General features: G+C 38.7%; 1 protein-coding gene across 1 annotated transcript in view; it reads left to right on the forward strand.

The window, feature by feature from the left end:
• Positions 1-275: 275 nt before the first annotated feature.
• Positions 276-17,064, forward strand: part of LOC132430955 (platelet glycoprotein 4) — an 83,137-nt gene continuing 66,348 nt past the window's right edge. Inside the window, exon 1 of the mRNA XM_060020329.1 lies at positions 276-294. The gene's annotated coding sequence lies outside the window, so the exon portion shown is untranslated. The remainder of the gene's footprint in view (positions 295-17,064) is intronic.

Consider the following 17,064-nt stretch of genomic DNA (forward strand, 5'->3'; position numbering starts at 1 on the left):
TTTTTTTTTTCAAGTTAATTTTCATTTCATCTGGCTCAGGTGTCAGGGATCTATATTTATCTCGGTTTAGGCATGCGTCTGAAGCACTGGAAGTCTCAGGATGTCAATGGCTTTCACATGTCAGGATAACCTTAAATACAGAGGAGTCGTCAGGACCCTGAGCCTCATTTCTGAGTTCTCAGCTGCTGTGCTGTGGAAATCATGTGTTTATTTTCTGCATCTCCTCCTACAACAGTCACCCTGAAGCCAGTTTTAAGATCCTACCTCTGGGCAAGCAAGCGCCTCTAGAAGTTGGTGAGCACAATTATTTGTTTAGGGGTGTGGCTATAAATGTCTTTGTAGTTGATGGACTATCATCTAGTAAGTATTAGTAATTGTTATTTCTAACTCCTTAAGAAGATAAACATTAACTGGTATAATTAGTTTATGATGCTTCTTTTAACAGAGTTATAAACTTTCAACTAAATGGACAGACTTAACACAAATGTTTCATTTCCACTAGTCTCTCAATTCATCCTATGAAATTCCATTTGCATATTTTCCTACCTTTTATTTAGAAAATATCAGAAACTTGAACTAATTATTTTAAAAAGTACAATTTTAGTGGAAATTTTTCTTCCTTCAGATTCTCTTAGTTGATCTGGCATGTCCTAACCTAAAGTGATTTCTTATTTTATTTCAATTTCTGTGCATCTTCTTTTAAAAATGTTACTCTTTTGAAAAGGATGCTCTAAAATTCTGACCAGTTCAGTTTTTTGCTTCCAAACTGGAAAAACATGTTTTAAATGAGACTAGAAGTTGAATGACCTGTGTTCATGGGAGCTAAAAATGTTTTTTGGTGTGTTGTCAGGACTGATAATTTAAAAGACTCAATCCTCTTTACAAACTGACTCCTAGAAGGAAAAAAAATCATTCCATACATAAGCTTATTGATCACAGAAATTGTATTGACTGTGGGCACCAGATATTTGAGGGGAGGGGATTTTGTTACATAGAAGAATTTTTGTTACATGGTATGTTTCATACAATGGCTATATAAGACCAGGAAACACTTCAAAGAATGCTAGAGTAATGACTTACTCAGACAGGAAACTTAAGGATATACTTATTTAGAGACAAAATTAAGTGCTGATACAAAAAAAAGCAGTCCCCTCTGACTCTCTATGCTATGCTACGAAGTCTGAGAATGAATTGGACAGGTTTCTTTACCTTTAAAGAAGGTCATTTCCTTTTATTCTTTGGAGAATGGTTTCTTGGAGCTGTGCTGAATTCAGGGGAAAGCATTCTAGACTGATACTTATAAAAGTATTAACTTTTGTTCACTTCCTGTGAGAGAATTCAGAACTCAGGTAGAATCAGGATCAGATGAAGAGAAATAGGCAACCCGTCTTGTTCTCAGGTATACCTGACTAAGTAATAGAAGTGCGATTTGTGGGGCCATATATGAGACTCCTGCAATCCTGACAAGGGGAAAGGAGAGATATTTTCAGATGACGTACAACACAAACTGTAATTATTTGGAATAGGATCATTTTGTAAAGGACAATCAGGACTTTGCAATGAACTGTTCCCAGAGTTTCAGAAAGAAAACCAACACCTGACGGTAATAAAATGATTTTCACCTGGGAAAAGAAGGTTAGCTCCTGAACTCAGAAGAATCATTGTTAGGAAAAAAAAAAAGAAAAGGAAAAAGCAAAAGGCTTTAAAGTGCTAACAAATTAGTGAGACTGCAGAGTGGACCAATCAAATGGAAGAATATATTTTTCTTAGAGCGAAAAAATACAGAGTAATATATTGCTGTTGATGTGACTAAGGCTAGTTTTGCCTTTAGCACAGATTGCTGATTGAGATTACTAATTAAGGAATTTAATAGTGTTTACAATCGAAGCTTCACAGTTGAATTCTTTGAAAAAAATTCATAAAATTTTGAAATGAGAAAGAAATGCTTTAAAATGAGAAGTGTTTTTTATTGGTCAGTTGTTTATATGTTTTGATGCTTTTGGATGAAAATTGAAAAGTGTGTCGCCACTTTACTACAACCTAAAAGATCTGGAGTAAGAAGCAGGGCGGTGCTGGTGGAGGAGGGATGCTATTTCCATATCAGGTTCCTGGAATCAGAAATAATGCCTAATCCAAAACGATTCTCTCAATCACAAACAATGAATTGTCAGGAAAAGGAAAGAGTCTAAAGCTAGCTTAAGTGCCCAGGGAATAAAAAGAGAAATATAGTTCAGTAAATAGTTTTACTGTTTCGTGTGTTTTATGTTGAAGTATAGGTATTGGCTAAGCCACTGGAAACTTTTCTCCATTACAAAGGGCAGTTAGTAGGTATGCCAGTGATTCCACAATGAACTTTCCAGCCATTTCTTTATGGAGAAGGGTAAGGTGAATTCTGCTTTGTGTCTTCTGACAAATTTAGTCGTGTGGAGAATAAATAACACTGTTAAATCGGTGCTTGATAGTACACTGTTAATAGTTTAAGATGTTTTGAAATATACCCAGAGACCTTTGTCACACAAACACTAGCATCTGAAGGAGGAAATGACAGAAAACTGGCAAACATTCTGGAGGGGACATAGCAGACAGCTTGGCTACAGTCACCAAGGTCTCCAGAGTGTGCTCATAATAGAAAAGCATTGTTCACCCTTCAGTGTTTGTGAAGTTTAAAAGTGGAATGAGAACAGTTTTAAAAATGATTAGTTTGATCTCTTAATGTTGGTTTTTTTCTTATTAAATCTTCCAAACTTATATCTTACATTTCTCCCACTTTAATTTTTAGGAAATCAAAAGGGATAGTAGTAGTCATGAGAACGCAGTCTTACTGAAATTCATTTGGAGGCTCACTTTGTTCTATGTGGAACTTCATCATTACTCTATTTGAAATGTAACAGATGCTATTGTAAGGGGTCTTTCTTGTGTCTCACTCTAGGAAGCTTTAGAAATAAAGTAATAAAAGGTTATTCAGTACAGTGAGCCCAAAGCATGGACCCTAAACAGGCCTTCTCAGAGCAGGCATACATTTTAATAAGTGGGATCTTTTCTACAAGTATTCTTACTTTAAGGCAGAACCCTAAAACAGCAAAAAGCTATTTTGGTTGGATAGATAATGGAGTCACTATCTTTCAGATACACTTATTCACTGACGCATTTGTTGAAAAATATTTATGAGCACTTACTGTGTGTCAGACAATGTTGTAGGCTACAGAGAACATTATTAGAAACCTTACTGTGCTGGACATTTATAAGGATCCAGGATTTTTTTTCAGGTGGTGGTTCTACATTTTGTTTATATGGAATGAAACCTTTTGATGAAAATTAAAAAAGAAAAAGTTAAGTTAGTAAACGATGAAGACGTAAGTTGAATTCTGTGGATACTTTCCCACCACTGCCCACAAACAGACCCCTTAAGCAGCGGTCAGTCTCCTGAAGAAAATAGGCTAAACAAGTGACTTAAAAATAATGCTATATGTAGAGGAGGAGTAGAAGGAAGATACCGGGCAGAGTTAGCTTCTCGCCATTGCCTTTCCAAATGCATAATTAACTCTTAAAATTCTAATTAACTAACATACAGCACATGGAAATACCTCCAGAAAAAACTAACTGCACTGTAGACTATGAAGGCTTAGGTTTCATAGCTTCCTAAATTTATTTCTGGTTGAACTATTTTTGTCTGAAATGGGGAACATATATAATCTAAATTGTAGCTGAGTCTCTTGGTTAGGGGGGAAGACCTCTAGTTTGCATGGAAACCTCTAGTTGATATGAGCCCGATCCTTTTAAGAGCTGCTTGGTCAAAAGTCACATCCAAGCAGTCAGGTTAGACAGGCAATTACAGTGCAAGAGAACATGAGCTGTGATAAGGGCAATGCTCAGTGATAAGGGCTCTGTTTACAGAACTTTGCTCTTAGGTAGAGTCTATACTTCCTGCTGTGATGTAAGCTCCATGAAGGCAGGAGTCATTTGTAACTTAGAAATATCCAATGCCGGACACATAGTAAGCACTCAATAGACAGATTGTATCCATTTATTCAAAAATAGGTCTAAATCTTTTTTTTTTTTTTTTTTGCGGTACTTGGGCCTCTCACTACTGTGGCCTCTCCCGTTGCGGAGCACAGGCTCCGGACGCGCAGGCTCAGCGGCCATGGCTCACGGGCCCGGCCGCTCCACGGCATGTGGGATCCTCCCGGACTGGGGCACGAACCCGTGTCCCCTGCATTGGCAGGCGGACTCCCAACCACTGCACCACCAGGGAAGCCCTAAATCATTTTTTTAATTAATTTTTACTGGCGTATAGTTGCTTTAACAATGTTGTGTTAGTTTCTGCTGTACAGCAAAGTGAATCAGTTGTACTTATACATATAGTCATTCTTTTTTAGATTTCCTTCCTAGTTAGGTCCCCAGAGATCATTGAGTATGGTTCCCTGTGTTAAACAGTAGGTTCTCATTAGTTATCTATTTTATACATAGTAGTGTATATATGTCAACTAGGTCTAAATCTTTTCTAACCCAAAATGTTCACCTTCCAATGAGGTCTATGAATAGAATTTTAAGAATTTTTAGTCATTTAAAATAATCTAAAACCTTTGTTTTTTTACCTATCTCTTATACTTAGCACTTTTTAAAATATCCAAATTGACATAAATCTCTACTCTAAAGTAATATATAGATGTGTGCAGTTTTTTGAGTGAGAAATTCTCAGGTTGGTAGTTTCATGGACAGTCACCATCACTGGCACCAACCCCGCCTTTCCCAGAATGTCTGTTTTTTTTTTTTTTTCAATTGGTGGAGGGGGGTGTATAGGGCAATCATCTATTAAAATTAATTACAGGGCTTCCTTGGTGGCGCAGTGGTTGAGAGTCTGCCTGCCGATGCAGGGGACGCGGGTTCGTGCCCCGGTCTGGGAAGATCCCACATGCCGCGGAGCGGCTGGGCCCGTGAGCCATGGCCGCTGAGCCTGCGCGTCCGGAGCCTGTGCTCCGCAACGGGAGAGGCCACAACAGTGAGAGGCCCACGTACCACAAAAAAAAAAAAATTAATTACAAAATTTAACACAGAAACATTCTATATTTCATATTACACTAAGTATGTAAACTCACAGACAGGGATAATTTCTCAGTGAGTCAAGTCTGTGAAGCTCATTCATCTCAGCTAATGCCACTGAAGCTTTAGTCCTTTTCCCCAATCTACATGGAAAGCTTAGGTGCGCTTGCTGGTGTGTTCAGTCTCTTAGGTGTCTTCACTACATGTACCAAGTTTCTGGATAGAGCCAAAGAAGAGCTCTTTGCTCAGTTGTTGCACTCTGGGTCCAATGGTCATCTTTAAGATTTGCTAACAGGCAACGAATAGATTTTGATTTCTCTACTTCTTACTTGTTGGGAAACCACAGTATGTATAGTAGTTGTTCTTTGCTAGCCTGATCACACATACCTCCAAAACCCTCCCTTGGGGTGGATGTAGAAGCCAGTGGGTAGTAGAGATGCAGACATCATTATCTGTTCTCTTCCTCAATTCACCGGTCAGAGTTCCTTCCAGACCTCGTTGAGAGTTTCTTTGCCTCCAGTTAGCCAAACTTCTGTGTTTTGCATTCTTATACTGCAGTCCTATTACAGTATTTCAGCAAAGTTCTGTTTTACCAGACGAAGTCAGGAAAAACAGGATTAGGCAAGGAAAAAAGTGAATTCTAATGTTGAGAGGCAAGCAGAAAGGAAGCTTACTATAATGACTCCCACTATCTTCTCTACCCCATTAATATTCCTCCTGAGTTTGAAAGATGCCATTTTGTTTTCTCTCTCACATCTCCCATGCGGAACTCTGTACATAGTAACAGCAAGAGCACTTCTGAAGCTGCAATCCTGTAGAATAAAGAAAAGCAATTGAAACCATCTGAATGGGCTTTTGTGAGGAGGAAACTTGGTTAATAATTATTGACCATGGCAGAGCAGCAGCTATGAAGCTTGGCTTTTTTCTGCGGCTTAAGGCTAGAAGTCAACTTTTAGCAGGTCTCCCGATGTTCACATTTGTTCATGGAAAAAGCTGCAAACATTGGAAGTGGGAATAGTTCTTGGCACAGTCTTAAACCAAGATCCACTCATTTTTATAAGTGAGGACGCTGAGGCCCGTAGAAGTGAAGTGAGCTTTTGTGTCCTGGCCTAGCCATTGGATTGTCATTCTCATTTCCCTTTCTGCAGTTTTTCTAGGTCCCCCCTTCCCATCAACACCAACATCTAGTTTTTATGGTTTCAACCTATAACCTAGATGTTGAAGAGACCCACATCTGCATTTCATGACCCCATTCTCTTCCCTGGGCTTTAGACTTATCCATTTATGTGCCTGCTGGTCAAGTTTGTAGACAGGGATGCCCTACTCTGGAGCTGAAAGTTTGTAACCTCTTTCAACACATAACCTTGTTACTCTGTTCTGATTCATGATGTGCATTTTATGCTCAAAATTAAATTGTAAACAAACCCAAGAGTGGTGTGTTTCTTCCTCTGCTTGAATCTCTTATAATGTTCAGTACAATATGTGCACGTGCATGTACTGTGCAAATACTTTTAAACAAATAGGATGGATTAAATTATATGAGCTAATTATAACCTACTGGTGGGCTCAGGGCACTCTGATAATAATTATGCAAAATGCCTAGTATTTAATGAGAGGCAGTGTAAATTATTGGTTGAGATGCACTCGCAGCTAGATTGAAAAGGTTTGAAACTTGGGATCTGCCACTTACCAGCTGTGTGACCTTGGGCGAAATAGTAAACCTCTTTGTGTCTCTGCTTCCTTGGCTGTTAAATAAGAATAATAAAAGTACCGTCTTCATGGCTCAGTAGTTCAAAATAAACAAGTGACTATACGTAAAATACTTACACAAGTGCCTTGCACAAGTGCTATAGAAGGGTTAACTATTATTATTTAATTCTCACAATAATTTTAAATAGGCAGTGTTACCCTCACATAAGACTGAGTAAACAGACTCACAGAGATTAAGATACTGGCCCAGGGTCCTGCAGCTAGTTTGTGAAAATGCTAGATAGAACTATCCTCTCCCACCACCCAAATCTCTTATTTCCTCTCCATTCTTTCCTTTTATCTTGTTACTCCGAGCCTGAAACCTAGAATCCATTTTTGATTTTTTACCTCTCTACCTAGCTCATTAAGATTTGCTAACAGGCAATGAATAGATTTTGATTTCTCTACTTCTTACTTGTTGGGAAACCACAGTATGTATAGTATTTGTTCTTTGCTACAGGCAGTGTAAATCACCAAAGGTTAGCTGTTCATGCTACCTTCTAAATATCTCCTCATCTCTACTAAATATCTCTGAAATCTTTCCCAATGTCTTCTTCCTCAACCACTGCATGAATTCAGACCATATCATTTCCTACCTAGATTATTTCAAAAGACTTTCTCATGCCTTAGCTCCAATCTCTTCTCCATGTTACACCACCACCATCTTTCTAAATCCAACTTTTATCATATACTCCTTCCCTAAAATGCCTGAGTGATTCTATATTGCTTTCAAGAGAAATTCCTGAGAGAATGAATTCCTAGGTGTTCAAGCACAACCCTCAGTGGTATATTATGCGTGTTAGGGTTTCATGATGTCATTTCTGCCCACCTCTCCAATGTCCTTTCTTGTCTTTTCTAAAACTCGCACATTGAACCAAAGCCATACCAAACTATTTATATTTCCGTAGTTTTATGTTTTCTTATGCATCTGTATTTTGGGGGTATGCCTTTGATCCCTTTGCTGTCCTTTCACATCCTTCCATGACCCACCATTCTTCTCCCCACCTGCGTGTAGGTGTCACAATGTATTATAATTGTCTGTTTACAAATCTGTCTTCCTAGGCATGCTGTGAGCTACTTGCAGGAAAATATATCAGGTTTTTGTTGTTTTGATTCTCTCATTTTATCCCAATTAAAAGTCCAGGCTAAGAATGCTTAAGGAATTTATTTTATTTTACTCTTGCAAGGGCAATAGGTTAATGACACATGTGCGAGTGTCATTGGAGGAATAAAAGCATAAATAAATGAAAAGCAAAGTTAATGATTCAAACTGTTCTAGGAAAGTAGCTTCAAAAGTAATCTGAAATTTTCAAAAATGCAGAAGAGTTTGATAGGGGAAACGATCCAATATGAGAACCAGTAAAGATCATTGCAGAAAGACTGCAGACAGAGTTTGCTTCTCTTCTGGGTTGTGATCTGGCTGTGAAGGGAGCCAGATCAGAAGTTGGTTCAGGTTGCAGGCGTGACTGCCTGGCAGGTGCTTGCCATGTAGGCAAGAGGTTGAGGGCAAGATAAGATTAGGGAAGGACATGTACTATGATGGGTAAGGCGAGTTCCGAGTCTAAATTCTTCCTTCTCTGGGAAAATAAGGACTAGCAAGTGAGTGCTGGAAACTAGGGAGTCAGAAGTAGTATCTCACGGCACTCAGCTCAGTTTTAACAGTTGTTTAAATCAGATTAGATTTCGGCACAGATCTCAAAAAATTGGTGTGCATGAGAATAACCAAGAATGCTTGTATGATCAGGCCACGCAAGATGGCTATTCTCTTGCTCTCTGTACATCCACTGCTCAACCAGTCCCCGCCCACCTACATCCTACTCACATGACTGACCTTCCCTGTTAATCATTGAGTCTAATCAATAAACGCCTACAAACTTGTCCCAGGCCCCAGCTAGTGATTGTTCTAATCTGTGGATCAGAACATCTCCACCAAGATAGCTTATCAAAGGGGGAAGTGAAGGATGTGCTCCTCTGCTGGTTTCCGTGGTAACCAGTGACCCAACCTGATGTCAACTGGTAACCTTCCTCCCGTGCCACCCCCTGCACCCAGCAGAGACTGCTGTGTGTCCTGCTCATTGTCTGCTGCACTGTCACTCCAGGACCTTGCTTCACACATGTAAGATCCCTCATCCGCTGAACCACTGATGTCTCTGTCACTGACTCCAGGCTGTTTCTCTAGTCTTGAGGCTGGACAAGCACAGGGCTTGCAGGCCTGCGGGGTGAAGCCCAACAGTGCTTAACTCAGTACTCATAGTGCCTGCTTTCAAGAAACTCATTGTTGTTATAATTATCTTCATCATCATTATCATCATTACTCTTATTGTTTTCCTAATCTACATTTGTACCCTGTTCTCCCCACCTCACTGATCACCTAAAAAAAATTTTTTTTAAATATCGTTTTTTTGTTTTGTTTATTTATTTATTTATGGCTGTGTTGGGTCTTCGTTTCTGTGCGAGGGCTTTCTCTAGTTGCAGCAAGCAGGAGCCACTCTTCATCACGGTGCACGGGCCTCTCACTATCGCAGCCCCTCTTGTTGCAGAGCACAGGCTCCAGATGCGCAGGCTCAGTAATTGTGGCTCACGGGCCCAGTTGCTCCGCGGCATGTGGGATCTTCCCAGACCAGGGATCGAACCCGTGTCCCCTACATTGGCAGGCAGATTCTCAACCACTGCGCCACCAGGGAAGCCCATGATTACCTAAAATTTTAATCCCTTCTACATACTGACTTTGTCTTAATCCCTTCTAAATCATTTAAAATTCACCTACTATTATCTTGATAGCCCTTTCCCGGGAGGGTCCCTAGTCCCCTAGTGATACTATGCTATTCTTTTGTGCTCTTTTGCAGATATAAGAATAGTATAATATCTTCAACATAGTGGCTGGGACTTGGTGGTTCAGACTTAAAATACTCTTCTAGCTATTGATACTTTTTTTTTTTTCCGGTACGCGGGCCTCTCACTGTTGTGGCCTCTCCCGTTGCGGAGCACAGGCTCCGGATGCGCAGGCTCAGCGGCCATGGCTCATGGGCCCAGCCGCTCCGCGGCATGTGGGATCCTCCCGGACCGGGGCACAAACCCGTGTCCCCTGCATCGGCAGGCGGACTCTCAACCACTGCGCCACCAGGGAAGCCCTATTGATACTTTTGAAACAGGGTTATAAAGCTCTTTGATGTTTCATGGTCCTTCGGCTGATGACCTGCCCTTCCCTGTGCCCTGGCCCGTGGTCCTCATCTCAGCAGGGATCTTCTACTCCGTACTTGAAACTGCTACTTGTACCTCAAAATCTTTGTCCAGCGTCATTTTGCAAACCCCATAATAATCTCTCCCGTTCCTCATCACTATCTCATCTTCTAATTTTCCTTCTTTGAAGTTCTATTTACTCTGTTCCAAAATTCTAGGCAATTATGCTACCAAATATGTCAGAGCCTCCTGATAACGCTGGCATGAGGAGTCAAGCTTTTTAGCTGCCTTATTACTGTACATGCCTTTCAGCCAGGGACCGCCAGAAAGATGCCTAGAGTTGAAAAAGTTGAATTCATTACTTATTGCAAAGAGGGAGAAGTGTAAACCGTATGGAACCAATGGTGACTTGGTCTGAGGTGTTCAGAAAGGATGTCTTATAGAATTTGAACTTCGGTTGAGTGATTTGGGGAGAGGGTTTAAGGAAGTAGAGCACTGCTCTGACTTGAATGTCGTTAGGAAGCAGGGTGATTTTTACCATGTGGTGTCTTGATAAGTCTTATCTAGGAAGAGGAAAGAGGAGACTGGCTGGGTGATGAAGCAGCGGTGACCCATATTAGCTAGGAAAGGGGGACATGTGGTGTCTGTGGCTTAGACAGTGTTCATGATTGGTCTGTATTCAGACACAATTACAGAGTGTCTTGTTTTTGTCTTGATTCTTCATGATCATAGAGTGCCCTCGTCTAGCGTCGATGTTCTGTGAAATTGTTTACATTCAACAAGAGGATACCAAGGCCAGGCTGTGAGTGCCAGGCCAGTGTCCAGAAACAACAAGACCTAACAGATAGCACCAGGCCAGGTCCTGGATGTCAGGGGCTGTTTTCTCTATCTCATGATAAAATTTTTTGCTACTTCAGTAATTAAACCTACTTCCATGAAATCCACTTTCCACTACTTTGGCAATAAGATTTTCATACAGTTTCTTTGTAATTTCCTCCCTAAGTGCTACGGCATCCTCAACACACTGGGTATTTTAATACAAAATTTCATTCCCTTACGCTAGCAGTACGATGGTGACCAATAAGAACCACAAGATAAGATTAATCTGGGTATAATAAAAGTATACAAATTGCTTAGGGAATTGATTAATTTTTTCATACTTATACCATAAACACTGATTTGTTATATAACTGAAAATATATACCATTGGCAGATAAGAAATAGATGGAATAAAATCTTAATTTTATTTAGTGAAAGTTACTCGTGAAGAAATTAGAGGGCCTTTCCACTTACTACAGAGAGAAAGAGCTTAATAATCAGAGACTGTAGAATCTTGGAGCTGGGAATGATCATAAATCAACATATCTCCGGAAATATACATCTAAGTTAAACTAATGTAAATGTGGTTAAAAAACTTTCTACTTAGACATTCTAGATGCCTCCTAAAATAAATGGGATAATCTTACTTTTTCTCTTACATAATAGACTATCATTACCATAAGTTTTGCTTAAAGAAAAGAACATTTTGTGAGTGATTCAAGTTCATGACTGAGTAATATTCAATATTTAAGTAATGTGTGGATTTAAAATAGGTAGAACCATTGACAAATGTCCTGTGCTGGTAATTTGCTTTGTAACTTGTCATAGGTCTGTAGAGGCAGTGCTGTGGGGCTCTGAGGAGGGGAGGAGGTGAGATGAGTCTGTATAAACTAGGCTTAGTCATGCATGAGAAAACATCTTTCCATAATGTAATATTTAAGGTATTTAGAATATTGTTAAATATAACACTTTCTTTGACTTACACATATATGCTCTTTAAACATGAGCTATATAATCAATTCGAGGTTACAGTCCCATAAGTAAAATTAAGTTTCTTCATCTTTGAGTTCTTTTGGTTGGTTTTAAAATAGAATTAAGGCAGCACAGAAGAAATAGCTATTTATTTTCCAGCTCTGCGTTATTTATCATATTATCTTGTTAATAAGGAGAAGATGTCTTATTGAACTTCATGGACTTTGCCCTTTAGTTACCCTTGAAGATATGATCTAAACAAAGAAAGATGCTCATTTTTCACTTTCTCCTTACGGTTTACTCTTTTGTATGATTCTATTTCATCTTTCCTGTTTTCGAGTAAAACATGTAGCTACATTTTACGTGAGCCAGAGATAATAATTTACTGAACGGGAAACTGAAATTGAGGAGTTAAAGTTCCAGTTAAACATTTTAACTTTTAATTAAACAACAAGGTTTAAATCATTTTAAAGATTACAGATGCCTGTCATGGGCCTAGAGGTGGGTTTATTCAAGCCTTGTACAACCAATGACAGCACTTTGGATCCTTAAATCTAAATGGTTCAATTAAATTACATCCGAATCCTGATAATTGATTTAATTCTTTGTTAACAGTAATAAAAGGGGAATAATGCCAATAAATATCCATTGGTTACTTGGGAACTTATTATTCTTAGAGTCGATTTTATGTGCGGTCAGATTTGTATAATGTGCTTTCGGATATGTATATTCTTTAATATTACTGTCTGGAAGTTTGCTGCAGATGAACATTTATTACTGCTTTTTGTCAAAAGGAGTGTTTTGTGTACCCATTTCAGCAGTAGGCACCTATTTGAAATGAAAACAAAAGGATTAGAGTCAGTCAGTTTTCTTACCTGAAATATTCCTGCACATGGTGTGCTTCTGCAAATTCTTTACACATCACAGATATTCTCAAAATAGTTATCGTACGACTTAAGCCAGAATAAAATGGCAGCTTTCTCTTTTTTGCTTACATATAATCCTTGCTGCTCGGAGCATATCAGGCTTGGAGGCAAACAGTGGCAATTGTTTTCATCTGCGAAAACCACCCAGATGATTTCTTGGAGAGTCTCCTTTCTTTCTGACTGTCTTCAGGCTTAGATTCTCTTTCTCTCTCATCCTATCCTTTTTGAACTGCCATAATGCATTTACATTTTACACACCTACTGGCCAAACAAGATAAATTATAAATATGTTCAACAAAAAGGAGTTTCATATAATCATTTTATCTTCTTCCTGACAAGGGCCAGTTATTGACCCTAGACTAAGTAAATCAAATGATCGATGTCTCCTGCTTACTGTTCCGTGGCCGTTTGCATCAGAGCTCTCCATCTCCTGACCTTTGTTCCTCACCCTCTACATATTTCCCCCAACCCGGGGAAAAGATGTCGAACACGGCCCTAATTCCACAAACCTCAGCCTGGAATGTGAAGTGGGGAAATTGAGAAATTAGGAGATTAAATACTTCTTAATGTCAACTGAAGTCTGTGCTTGCTCTTGTTATCTGGTCTGCTGTTTGTAGCGCAGATACTATGTTTGTCGCTTCAACCAGAGCCAGTATAAAAGAAGTGCTAAGTCCCTCAGTTCCTTTGATCTTTAGTGTATTGTCTCTGCTTGTACCAGGACTGTTACTTCAGTTTTTAGCCAGTTTTCATTACTTCGCCTCTTTGTACCCCTGCTGTTATGCTCCAGAGTGCCATCGAAAAAAAAGCAAAAACCCTTAGCAAGCGCATTTCTCCCACTCAAGATGATGGCTGTAAGGGCTTGCTTTTTATTTTTACAGCCCTCTTTCCAACGGCTGCTGCCATAAACTGCGCCCATTTTCCCACTAATCCAAACTCTGAAGGTGGACACCTTCTCTTCATTAGACTGAACACAAGTCTTAGTTCAGGGCTATATGTCTTTCCAGTATTATTTTATTAGTCTTCTATGTAGATTCTCATCCCAATTTACTGCTTTTAATTGGACCCTTTAAAAGTGAAAACACTTATCCTGTCCCTTTCCCTAATTACAATTACTTAACGATTCTGTTCTGCTCCCAGAATAAAGTTCAAGCTCCTTGGAATATTATACAAGGAGCTTCAACATCTGGTCTTCAGCCATTTGTCTCACTTTTTGCTATTGCCCTAAAAATCAAGGTTTATGATTTTCCAAATATGTCATTCCCTCCCGCCTCTGAATTTAGGCATGCTGTTCTTTCTGCTTGTACTGACCTTTCTCCCTCCTGTGTGATTAGAAAATGTCTTTTGTCACTGAAGCCCTTCCATTATTTTATAGTCTAACTTCTCTCAACAAAACCACAATCTATTAAAGACCCTATGTTATTCATCTTAGTGTCCCATTGCCAAGTTCAAAGTCTATATATAGTTGATGGTCAGTAAGTGTTCAGATGAATAAATTAGTTCCTGAACACCTTTCCTTTGTTTTAACCCAAAGCTTGGAATTCTGTTTACTTCTACTTTTTATAATTTCTCCCATGAAGGCTTAGTGAGGAAGCTTCAGTGGTTTTTCCTGATAGTAGTTCCCAAATGTAAAAACTAGAGGTTACATGGCATTGGATAGACTTGAGTTCAAGTGTTAGCTACCACATATTAGTTTTGTGACCTTGAATCAATTATGTAACCTCTCAGTGTCTCAGATTTCCCATCTGTAAAATGGCTACAAAATTATCTTATGGTTAAGATTTTAAATCAAACTATATATGAACAATTAGGAACACTCTTGTTTCCTCATCAGAAAAGTAAATCATTTAATTATTTTTAATACCCCTTTCAGCGTTCAGAATTGGGAGACATTAACTTGGTCTCTGTTCTCTTACTATCTGTGACACTGAAAAAGTAATTTCTAACATCTTATCTCTGCCTCTTAGCTAAAATGAAGCAGTTGTTCCAGATGATCTATAAAGAATCTTCCAATGCTAGGTTTATTTGATTATTTATTATGTGAATCTGTGTTTCCATTTCCTTCCTTTTGTGTATATACTATTACACTAAAGTTTCCCAAGTACTTTTTTTTTTAATTATTGACAAATGAACATAATTTCAACAGGAGAAAGTGTTCTAGATTTACAGGGCCGGTGACTGGGAGCTAGTAAGCAACTGGCAATAATATCTTGGCCAAATTCCAAAGAAAGAATTGCATTTTTGGTGTTGACTTTCTGATTATAGAATTATATAGCAACTGTTTGTGAAGACTTCAATAACATTTTTAGACTAAACAGAAATGATGTAAGCAAAATGGCCGTTACAGGAATTTCGACACCCATCCCCTACCAGAAACATGAATTTAAAGAACTATCCATGCACAAAAATACCTTCACAAGAGCTCAGGATTCCAGGTGAGGGATTATAGTTTCTGGGTGAAGGAGGTACTGTGTTTTAGAGAGATGTTAAGAGATACACAGTAGATGGCCTCAAACTTTTCAGTAAAGTAGAAAATAAAGCTGTATCCTGAGAACATAGGTTTCCAGGGAAATTCTTAGGAAAATGAAGAAGCCACAGCAAAGCCAAGAGAGTGAAGATAAGAGTCACAAGATAGGAAAAAAAGTAAAGGATTGGTAAGCGTGGCTCAGTTCAAATATAATTTGTTCAAAAATGTATGTGGTTGTCAAATGAACGTTTGCTATTAAAAAAAAAACGGTCAAATAGTATTTCAAAGCTTGAAGAAAAATAAAAAGACAATTGCCCTATTTTTCCCACCGTCTCCCATTCCCCATGTTTCTTTCCAAGGAGGACACTGAACCATTTCTAGATAACATACTTAAAGTGTTACTCCTTGATTTAAAAAAACAAATTGCTTTGCTTTACACAATTTCCTCCTGTGGAAGAGAAGGATCTAACTTTTATAGTTATCACACACAATACCACACCACCCACCACATCCATATACATGCTTCCCATCTTCCACCCAATCAGTGTAGTTATTTTTTAATATTATTGACTGTTTAAATCATTATTATGAATTTTCTGAGCAGCAGAGCCAAGAAATAAACGAAGAGTGCTTTCTTTCTGGTACAATTTATGTTTTCCTGGTGATAATTGCATCCTTAAATCCTCTGTCCTCCTGGTCCAATACTAACTGTTTGGTTTTCTTTTTCCCCTCGACCTGTAACATATTTCTTACCCTGAAACTTCCTTTCAGCTCTTCCTGGAAATTCCCTCTGCCCCTCATTTGTCAGATTAGCTATTTCCTTAATCCCCCGTCTTCCGATTTCTTCGTTTACTTCCTTGTTTCGGTAAAGTTTATATTCTGGGATTTCTTGGGCTCCTTAAGAAAGAGTAAAAGAAAAGTAAAATTTAAGACCTTGCATATATTAAAATGTCTATATCCTCATTCTTGAAAATGTGTTTGCACATAGAATAACAGTTGGAAATCAGTTTTGCAGATTTTTGAAGAGATTGCTCATTTGACTTCTAAACTCCCAGTGCTACTGTCTGTTGTCTTTCTGATTTATATGTGACATTACTCCCAAACCCACCAGAAGGTTTTAAGATCTTCTGTTTATTCTTGGTACTTGTGACGTGAAGACAGGCAGGTACCACGTCCTGTGGCCCTTTTTATCCACTGTGCTGTAGTTGGGTGGGTTCCTGCACTCTGGAGACTTATGTCCTTGGATTCTAGAAAATACTCATGCACGGTGTCGTATTTCCCCACTGTCTGTCTGGTTTTATCTTGTTTTCTCAGAAACCCTGTTATGTGGAGGTTGGATCTATTCTACGGCTACTCTAACGCTGCTCCAGAGGCTCCTCTGTACTCAGATATTCCAACTGCTTGCTCTTTTGACTGTGTTATTTCTACAATCATGGTTTTCAATTTCCAGATTGCTACCTTTTATTTCTCTGGGTTTCAGGATTTCGTGATTTCATGATGTAACATCATCTCTTCGTTGTCTGAAGATATTAATCACAAAAATATTTAGTGTTTTTTAATTCCCTTTTCTTGTATTCAGCCTTATTGTTTGCTGATTTGTTTTTAACTTTTTTCACGCAAGTTGGAAGTATTCCTCAAATGTCTGCTAATTGCCCCTTTATATTGAAGATTGTGGCCAAATGAATACAGATTTCATCTAGAGCTGCATTGTCCAATACGGTAGCCACTAGCCACTGGTGGCTATTGAGAACTTGAAATGTACTTAATCCCAATGGACGTGTCCTCCAAGAGTGAAGTAAAGATCAAACTTCAAGACTTTGTGCTGAAAAAAAATCTCATTAATAATTTATGTGGATTGAAATGATAGTAGTTATGATACTGGACTAAGTAATACATAATATTAAAATTAATATT

Source organism: Delphinus delphis, chromosome 9 (genome assembly GCF_949987515.2).
Source record: "Delphinus delphis chromosome 9, mDelDel1.2, whole genome shotgun sequence".
Taxonomy (NCBI): Eukaryota; Metazoa; Chordata; class Mammalia; order Artiodactyla; family Delphinidae; genus Delphinus; species Delphinus delphis.